Source organism: Camelus ferus, chromosome X, assembly GCF_009834535.1.
Source record: "Camelus ferus isolate YT-003-E chromosome X, BCGSAC_Cfer_1.0, whole genome shotgun sequence".
Taxonomy (NCBI): domain Eukaryota; kingdom Metazoa; phylum Chordata; class Mammalia; order Artiodactyla; family Camelidae; genus Camelus; species Camelus ferus.
In genome coordinates this window covers 90,229,748-90,240,216 of record NC_045732.1, presented here as the reverse complement: position 1 = coordinate 90,240,216, position 10,469 = coordinate 90,229,748, and positions in this window count along the sequence as shown.

Genomic DNA, 10,469 nt, shown 5'->3' with positions numbered 1-10,469 from the left:
TAAACAACAAGGTCCTATTGTATAGCTCAGGGAAGTATATTCAATATCCTGTAATAAACCATAGTGGAAAAGAATATGAAAAAGAATATATATATATTTATGTATAACTGAATCACTTTGCTGTACATGAGAAACTACCACATTGTAAATCAAATATACTTCAAAAAAAAAAAAAGAAGAAAGGCTTATAGATTTGGGGGGGAAAAAAAGAAATATATGTTAAGTCTTCCTCACCATTACTGGCACAGAACTCCTAAAACCTTTGGAATTTCCTAAGTGATAAGACAGATGAAGGTGAATTTTCTTATTCACAACAAGCCCCTCTGAACCACACCTGAGTTTATGTTAATGAGGTGACTTTTGGAAAGCCCCTACTGAGGGGCTGGTTGCCGGGGGAACCAACATCCTGATTAGAAGATTGGAGCTTTCAGCCCCACCCTCCAATCTCTGGGGATGAGAGAGGGGCTGGAAGTTGAATCAATCACCAAAGACCAATGATTTAATCATTCAAGCCTAAGTAATGAAACCTCCATAATAACCTAAAAGGATGAATTCAGAGAGCTTCCTAGTGGCGACCATGTGGAGGTGCTGGGAGGGTGGTATGCCTGGACAGGCGTGGAATCTCTGCCTTCCTTCCCACAGACCTTGCCCAGTGCATCTCTTCCATCTGGATAGTCCTGAGTTGTAAGGTGTATCCTTTTACCATAAACCGGTAATAGTTAGTGCAGTTGACCCTTGAACAATTCAAGGGTTAGGGGCACAGTCCTTCCAAGCAGTTGAAAATCCCTTCTACGTGGGCAGTTCCTCCGTATCTGAGGTTTCACATCTCGGATTCAACAAACTGCGGATAATATAGTACAGACATAGTTACCACTGAAAAAAATCTGCGTATAATTGGGCACTTGCAGTTCAAACCCATGTTGTTCAAGGGTCAACCGTAAACTGTTTTCCTGAGTTATGTGAGTCACTCTAGCAAATTAATAAACCCAAGTAGGGGGTCATGGGAACCTCCGATTTATAGCCCGTGGGTCAAGAAGCACAGGTAACAACCTGGATTTGTGATTAGTGTCTGAAGTGGGGGCCCTTAACCTGATGGATCTGACCCTATTTTCTGGTAGATGCTGTCAGAATTGAGTTAAATTGTAGGGCACCCCGCTGGGGTCAAAGAACTGCTTGGTGGGGTAAAGTCCAACACATATCTGGTGACTAGTACTGAGAGTAGCGAGTGTGTAAAGGAAAGCAGGAGTGTGTTTTTCTGTATGCCTCCGATCCCTTTAACAATCTGTGAGTACCACTCCCCTAGCTTTTGTGTGTGTTTGCTTCTGAAGGCTTGCACCTGTGTCTCTAATTCACTTGGAAGCCTGTTTTTGGGTTAATGGAGCCGCTTTGCTTGCACAAGCAGAGCGCTGGCATTGCCTGTGAGCTTACAGTCATCCTTACATAGCCTCATCCCCCTCCAGCCGCAAGCCCTGGGCAGCCTTTACCCAATGGCTGACCGTTGTGGGAGTATGAAAATTTAGTTCCTTTTGCCACAAGTAGGGACAAATTCTGAGGCAGAATTTACATTCATCGTTCCTCTGCTGGACCTTGCTGAAGCAACCCTCCCCAAGATGTTGCCAGAAAGTACACATTTGTTTAGCTTCTTCCCCTTTCCCTTCCCGCTTCCTCCATTCTCTTATCAGGTTCTCCTTGGAGCACTTCCTTAATCGCATGTCCATCTCAGCATCTGCTTCTCGGGAACCCAACCCAAGGCAAGGAGGTTACTTATTCCTTTATTCCCCTAGTTTGCAGGTGGAGGGGCGTCTACTGAAGTAACGCTCCAGGCTTCTCTGTGCCCCTCACTGACTTCTCCGCATGCGAGGAGGAGTAACATGCTAAATTGTGAGTTCGAGACTAGGAATTTGGCATATGTTGATAGATCAGATGCTCTGAGAACTCTCAGATAGTGGTGCTGGCTGAGACTTTGTGGGCCAGTAAAGGCAAATCCATGTTTGCCATACGTGTCAGAATGAACAGTTGACCTTTTCAAAAGGGAGCGGTCAAATGTAATCATTTTGACAGCAAGTGACTGGTTGATATCCTCAAGGGATGGTGCCATACTGGGGACTGGGTGTTGGTCTCTGTTGGTAGAAGGTTAAACATTTGGCCTCGGCAATGTGTAGGTGAGTGAAGCTCATGCTGATGTGTCCATGCATAGCCTCTGTCGCTGCCACTGTGTCTACTCCATTGTTCAAGGCCTGGGGTGGCAGAAGACAGGCTGGGCAGACCATCCTATCTCTTTGGTCATTTAGTGCTTCTTTTGCAGTGGAGGCTCTCCGGTGGATGTTAACGTGAAAAGATTCAGGGGCCAGCCATACCAGTGAAGCTTCTAGAGATGTATCATCTAGGGAATGCTGGGACATTTGCTCCAAAGTGATGGACAACTAGTAGCACTTTGAACCTCCTACCTCTAAGAAAGAGTACAAAGTTGGGCCCCCTTGGGTCTGGAAGCAACATGTTCTGCACTTGGGAATACTGCACTGGTCTGTTTATTGAATGACATGGAAGGTTACTAGATTTGAATGGGACCCAGAGCAAGAAAGGGCTCTGTGGCAAGTCCAAGCTGTAGTAAATGCCATCTTGCCACTGGGTCATATGACCCAGAAAGTTCCATGATACTAGAGGTATCTGTGGTTAAAAAAATGCTCTGTGGAGTCTCTGACAAGGCCAAATAGGAAGAGTGTGGTGCAGACACTTAGGGTTCTGGAGAAAGGCCATGCCATCTGGAAGCAAAGAATAAATATATACCATTTGAAAAGAAGCTCCTGGCATGCGACTGGGCCCGAGTAGAGACTGAACACCTGGACTTGGGACATCAAGTGACCGTGTTCCCAGAACTGCCCATCATGAGCTGGGTTCTGGCAGATCTACGTAGTCATAAGACTGGCCAGACCCAGCAGCAGTTCATTCTAAGACAAAGTGGTACATCCAGCAGGATTGGGCTCAAGCAGACCCAGGGGACACAAGTAAGCTGTAGAAACAGGTGGTCCAGACACTTACGTCACCCACCGCCGTTGTACTAGTGCCTCTCCCTCAGATCACACCTATGGGCACATGAAAGAGGAAAGCATCCATTATGACCAGCTGACACATGACAAAAGAGCTCAAACATGGAGCCTACCCATCCATGAACCAGGAACTTGGAAAGGAGTTGTGAGTTTTCCGCTGGGGCAGTTTACCTCTGTCTTGGTCTGTTTGAGCTGCTATAACAATATCAGAGACTGGGTGGCTTATAAACAACATTTATTTTTCACAGTTCTGGAGGCTGGGAAGTCCAAGATCAAGGTGATGGCAGATTTGATGTCTGCTGAGAACCCACTTCCTGGTTCATAGACGGCCATCTTTTTGTTGTAACTTCAAATGGCAGAAGAGATGAGGGAGCTCTCTGGGACCTCTTTTATAAGGGCACTAATCCCATTCATGGGGGTTCCACCCTCAGGACCTAATCCTCTCCCTAAGGCCCCACCTCCAAATACCATCACACTGGGGATTAGGTTTCCACATATGAATTTTGAGAGGGACACATTCAATCTATCGCAACCTCAGATTCTGCTTATTTAATTTTTATCTTTTAAAATATACATATATGCGTGTGTATATATATGTAGAGAGAGACAGAGAGAGAGTGCACGAAAGCACATGATACCTTCGCTGGCTGTTTTTCTGCCTTGCCCCTAGGAACACAGTGTTCTATGAGTCATCTTATTAGATACCTGTGGGTTGGACACACTTTGGTGACATTCTAACTTTGCTAAGTAATTATACCGACCTTGCTTCTGATGGTTAAGTGCTACCACCTGGCCTCACATATTTCAAAATCCTGTCGCCCCTACTGCTAGGAGGGAGCCCAGTTCTGTAATAGCATCTCCTACCATCAGCCTTGGCTCACATCCCTCCCCCCCCATTTCTTTCTTTCTTTTCTCCCTCCCTCCCTTCCTCTCTTCCTTCCACCTCCCTTTATCCTGTTCCTCTAGTGAATGAAGCCAGATTCTTATTTGCTTTTGCTTATGAAGGAGTCCAGTATTTACGGCAAAGAATTCCTCAAGTGTTGTGGACCCCCCTACTGTTTTTTCTAGTCATTTACAGGAAAACTTAGAGAAATATGTTCCACTAGAGGGATTTAGAATTTTCAAAATATAGACGGTCTGCCTCTAGTCTCAGAAACCAAAGACCAATGTAAAACTGACGGCTACTTTGGCCCTGTTACAGTTCTTTGCTTTCCGAGGGCAGACGGCCTCACTAGACAAATCACAGTATTGCTTATCTGAGGTAAAACAGGGCACCTATTGTCAGCTGTGGGCCACAGAGTGTGACAGTCTAGGAGTCAGCCCATTTTCCAGATCTAACAGTTACTTAAAAAAAACCTTAGACACTTTTGAGACTAGTACAACGTTGTAGACAGTGGATTCCAGTTTTTGCAGAAGGGATATCAACTCTGATGAAGCAACTGCAAGATACTCCTCCAAACCTTCTGGTTTGGTCTCTAGACTCTGAAGAGGCTTTTGAAGAACTGAGATTGACGATTGCCTTTCCGCTGGCTTTGAGGCATCCGCATTGTGAAAACTCTGACCTGATTTTTGTGATGTTCTTGTCAAAAATGCAGATTTCATAATATTTACCAATGGGCAATGTACTGCGGCTAAAAGTGACCCACTTAAGTCCTCCTGTGCTGTGGTGACTTGTCACACAGCCTTGGAAGCGCATGTTTTGTCTGGAATTAAGCCTGCAGAAGCGAGAATGAGTTAATACCAGTTCCTAGAGTGACAATTCTTGGTTCTGGACTTAAAATAAACATATAATATATCTACTACTACTAAACATATGTTTGCTATCTGTCATGCAAAGGACAATTTAAAAAATAGAGGATTTTTACTTTATTAAGAACTAAAACAAAAAATCTCATGGAAAGCTGAGAGCTGATCTGTTAGGGGCTTTACAAATACCTGCTTGGGTACCAGCAGTTCATTTTGCCGACACAGCTGCAAAAGCTGCTGTTAAAACACTGCAGACACCAAACTTAGAAGCCCTATTCTTTTTTTTTTTTAATGGAGGTACTGGTGACAGAACCCAGGACCTCTTGCATGCAATGCACGCGCTCTACCGTTGAGCTATACCCTCCCCCCCGAAACCCTATTCTTAACACAATAAGAAAGAGATGTTTATTTTGAAAAATGTGTATCACAAAACGAAATTGGCAAATGGATTGAAAAAGGGGTTACATTTGGTTGCGGTGTGGGAATTACCTAACAATAATCCTCATGCCCCAGTTCGTGTTGTCTTCAACAAAACCATCTGAATAAAAAAGGAATTTTGAAGGCAAAAACATATTAAAGAGATCTGCTATTTGTCAGCAGAATTCTTTACAGGCCACCACCCAGGGTTAAGTACGGGAAAATCTTCCTAACCAAATTTACCAGGAACCTGGTGGCACTTGGATTTCATAGAACTAATATTTGTAAAAGGTGAGAGAGTTTATCTCGTTATGTTATGTATGATGTTTGGATGGCCTGAAATGTTTCCCACTTCAAAAGCCAATGTTCAGGCAATGGTAAAGCCTCTTAATATACATAATTTCTCCATTTGAGATACTAGAGTAGACTGATAGGACAGAGGGAGTCATTTAATTTCTACTGTTGTTCAGGAGTTATGCAAATATTTGCAGATCCTGTAAGCCTCAGTCCTCTGGATATGTAGAGCATATGAATCGAAGTCCTGGGCTAAGATTCAGCAATCTACCAGGTTAAAATGGCCTGGAGCTTTATTGAAAATTAGAGTGACTCCTGCCAGCAAGCAGGGAGTCTCTCCCTTTGAATTTAGTTTGGCAGGTCTATGAATGGTTCTGAGACCAGGTACTGTGCCTGATTTAGCTGAATCCTCTCTTAATCATGTTCACTACTTAAAAAGCCTTCTCTCTTCCCTGGAAACCTTGAGACTTAAGGTCGTAAGACCTGAAAGGACCTACCTGAGGATGTCTGCCACCTCCATCAACTGGGAAACTTCATCTGCATAAAGGGATTCCAGAGGAAAGACAGGGCTGAGCTGAAATTTTTCCAGTGCTGCTGGTTACCCATATGGCTATCAAAGTAAAGGAGAAACTTAGCTGTATTCATGCTTTCCACGTGAAGCCAGCACTGCAGGAGGACTATACTTTGGGTCCTATAAAGGACTTTTCTAGATTAATGGATATTGATAATGAACTCAATTGAAAAGAGATAGTCTAGAAAAGTGATTACTACTCTCATCAGCTGCGTGGCTGTCCTACACCAAGCCGTGGTTATTTCAGTTACTTTAAGAATCACATTTACTAAGAAAACAGACGTTGTTACATTACTTTTCCTTTCTGCACTTCACATATTTCCAATCAGCTCTAAATTGTGTTCTCGGTTTTGACATGATTTCGGTTTAAAATCCAACAATCTGATTATTGTACAAGTGGGACCATCTTTATTAGTGATTGTTTAACGTGACAAAGTAACAGTAGGACGCAGCTAGGTACTTGAGCTCTAAATTGAACACAGAAATGTTTTGTTACGGGGTTTGATTGGAAGGCTGATGTAGAAAAGAAAAACTTTTAATTAACAGACAAACCGAAAGCTGGCATCTACAGATGGAAACCGCAGAAGGTGGGTTGATACCGCTAGATTAACATTGGGAGGCAAGCTCTCTCCAGTCCCAGTAATGGATGGATAAACAAAGGTGAATGCCTATGACTTGTTGAGATTCCATTGACTGTTATAATAATGTAAGTATTGATTTAGATCAATGTGAAAAATGGCCCATAAGATGAGTTTGTCCTCAAGACTTAAGACATTAGAGCCGTGTACATTAAACACTAAAAGTTCCATCTGTACTCTTTTTTTTTGGTATTTTTTAAATTGAAGTATAGGCAGTTTACCATGTTGTGTCAATGTCTGGTGTACAGCACAACGCTTCAGTCATATAGGAACACACGTATATTCGTTTTCATATTCTTTTTCACCATAAACTACCACAAGATATCGAATATAGTTCCCTGTGCTACATCTGTACTCTTGAACTGGTGCCTCATAATAAGACTTTGATACTAGGTGATGGACGTGGTATCTTTGTATTTCACATCTGAAAAAAAATTATTTGGAAAGATGGAACAATTACTGAAGGGCCTAAATTATCATGTAAATGTGATATTACCTGCGTAATCAATGGACACTCAGGACAAATGTGTTGGCCTTAAAAGGAAAACACTTAATTAAAAATGTAAATGATCAGGCTTCTGAGTTAAGCTACTCCTCAGGCTTGGATTGGGAAAGCACTCATAAGGAACTAAGAAATAATACTCGGTAGTTAATCATTTGAAAGCACAAGCAATAAAGGCATCATAACAATTTGTAAAACTGATGTATGAGTAAAACTTTTTTTGTGAGAATCAACTCTCTGATTTAACTGTTCACTTATAGGTATGACCTATTAAAAGATTATTTCCCCGAGGCAGATAATATCCTGACTTTTAAAAGTTCATTCATTCTGCTCTTCTATTACAATTCTCATAGTTGTTTTGCTTTATCTTTCATTCTGAATTTGCTGCATTAAGACGGCTACAACTTCCTCAGAGAGAGGAAAAAGTGGAGATAATTAAAATTAAAAAAATTTTTAAAAAATTTTAACAGAGGTGCTAGGGATTGAACCCAGGACCTCATGCATGCTAAGCATGTGCTCTACCACTGAGCTCTACCCTCTCCCTCCAATTTTTTTAATGTTACTATTTCATAGTAACACAGGAAGGAGATTATAAAGACAAGTCCAAATTCAAAATAAGAAGGTTAATTCTCTCTGTTGAAAATAAGGTATAAGCTTTCCCTCCCCTCCTTTTTCTCAAAATGTTTACTTTAGAAAACTTGTAATTTTAAGTATTTCTTATCTCTTTGACATGTATATAAATCCTTTTGAAGACTCTAGATTTTTGTCAGCTTTACAACCCGGGAAGGTCTCTCTTAAGGACCTGGGAGCCATCTCTTTGATGCAAACATCAGGGGACATAGTACACTTACCTTCTAGTTTCTGTGAGAAGATAGGAGCCTAACGGTGGTGGGCACGTCACTCCAAGTTGCAAAACTACAACTTGTCAGAAAGTTATGAGAAGTTCGGTGGGGAGGGTATAGCTCAGTGGTAGAGTGCGTGCTTAGCATGCATGAGGTCCTGGGTTCAATCCCCAGTACCTCCATTAAAAAGGTAAACAAGTAAACTTAATTACCTTCCTCCAAAATAAAAAAAAATCTTCTTACATATTAAGACTACTAAAAAAAAAGATAGGAGAACTTGGTTTTTAACTTGATAAAGTCAATTAGCTACCACACATAATCACCCCAATTACCAGGTAAAGTTATGATTAAATATGTGTGACAAATCATGCTGTCGAGTCCTCTTACTTAAGAAGTAATTATCATTGATCTCGAGGACATGTACATAATAGGGTGTCTCTGCCTGGCCATACGAGAGGGTGAGATGGCTTTCGGTCTTCGCAATCTCTCAGTAGATTACCTGTGGTCCACATCACATTCTGCTTTAATGCTTATTCAGTAACGAAAGTGTTTTTCTTTCTCTACTATCATTTGTGGAAGGGATTTCTGAGTTTGGAGAGATTTTGTTTTTAATCATATTTCTCCAACTTAGGCAAAATAATAGCCCCCCAAGATGCCCACGTTCTAATTCCTGAAACCTGTGAATGCTACCTCACTTGGCAAAGGGACTTTGCAGATGTGATTAAGGGTATGAACCATGAGATTGGGAGATTATCCTGGATTATCCAGATGAGCCCAATCTAATCACATGAGTTCTTAAAAAATGGAAGAAGGAGGCACACGAGTGGGTCAGAGATGTGGTGTGAAGACTCAACCTCTTGTTGCTAGCCTTCAAGATGGAGAAAGAGGGCCAAAAGCCAGGGAATGCTGTTCAGGCTCTTAGAACAAAATAGCATAGACTGGGTAGTTTAAGAACAAGAGAAATTTATTTCTGTTGGTTCTGGAGGCTACAAAGTCCAAGATCAATATGCCAGCATGGTTGGGTGAGGACCCTCTTCCTGGTTCATAGCTGCTGCCTTTACACTGTGTCCTCACATGGTGGAAGGGACTAGGGAACTCTCTGGTGCCTCTTATAAGACACTAATCCCATTTATGAGGAGTCCAGCCCCAGACCTAAGTACCTCTCAGAGGCCTGATATTCTAATGCCATCATCTTTGGGGGCTAGGATTTCAATAGATGAATTTGGGGGGTGGGACGCAAACATTCAGATCATAGCAGGAAAGCTGGAAAAGACAAAGAAATGGATTTCACCGAGCATCTGTAGAAAGGATCCCAGCCCTACACCTTGAGTTTAGTGCAGTGAGACACACGTTGGACTTCTGACCTATAGAACTATGAGACACCAAATCTGTGTTGCTTGAAACCACTATAATTGTAGCAGTTTGTTACTGCAGCAATAAAAAACTAACAGCAAGGTAGTCCCAAACAGCTAGAAGCACATCCAAGGACAAGGTTGCAGTTGTAAGCTGTTGGCTGCAGCATTCCCAGGAGCTGGAAGATGAGTACAAAAGGGGCAAACGCCAGTGGCTACTACAATAGGACTGCCTAATCCTGGGAGTCAGGATAAGGAAGCCTATGTTTATGGTTTGGGATTTTTGGGTGGGTGGGGGGGAGTCCTTTTTCCTCCCACCTCAACTCATTTTTATTTATTATTTTTTAATTGAATTATAGTCAATTTACAATGCTGTATGTCTTGTAACCTTGTGGGTAAAATCCCTTCTTGATTTTTATTTTTTTTTATTTTTACTTTAAAAAATAGCCTTCTGTTTTTGAGAGATGTCTTAAATTCATCTCTTATTCTTCTTTAAAAATACACAACAGCTTTATTGATCTATAATTCACCTACCATACAATTAACACATTTAAAGTGTACTGTTCAGAGTTTTTAGTATATTCATGGAGTTGCTCCACAATCAAGTGGTGATGGCAAGCGAGTAGTTGAATATATGAGTCTGGAATTTAAAGGAGAGGTCAGTGCTAGGACTTATAGTCATGAAACTGGATGAAATCACCTAAGGAGTGAACGTAGACAGGAACGAGAAGATGGCCAAGGACTGAGCCCTGGAGTGCTCCAATATTTAACTTATGGAAAGCGAAGAGGAATCAGCAAAACAGACAAACAGAAACCAGTGAAGTCGGAGGAAAACCGTGTGGTGACTCAGAAGCCAAATGCAGAATCTGTTTCAAGCTGAGCAATTGCTAGGCTATATTATTCCTTTGTGAAAACAAAACAAAGCAAATAATAAACAAAAAACCCAATCTCTTCCGCAAGTTAAAAAAAAAGTTAGTATGCTATTTATTTTATAATAAGAACAATGATAAAACTATAAAGTCATTCTGTATAAATTATATAAATCAACTATTGAACATGT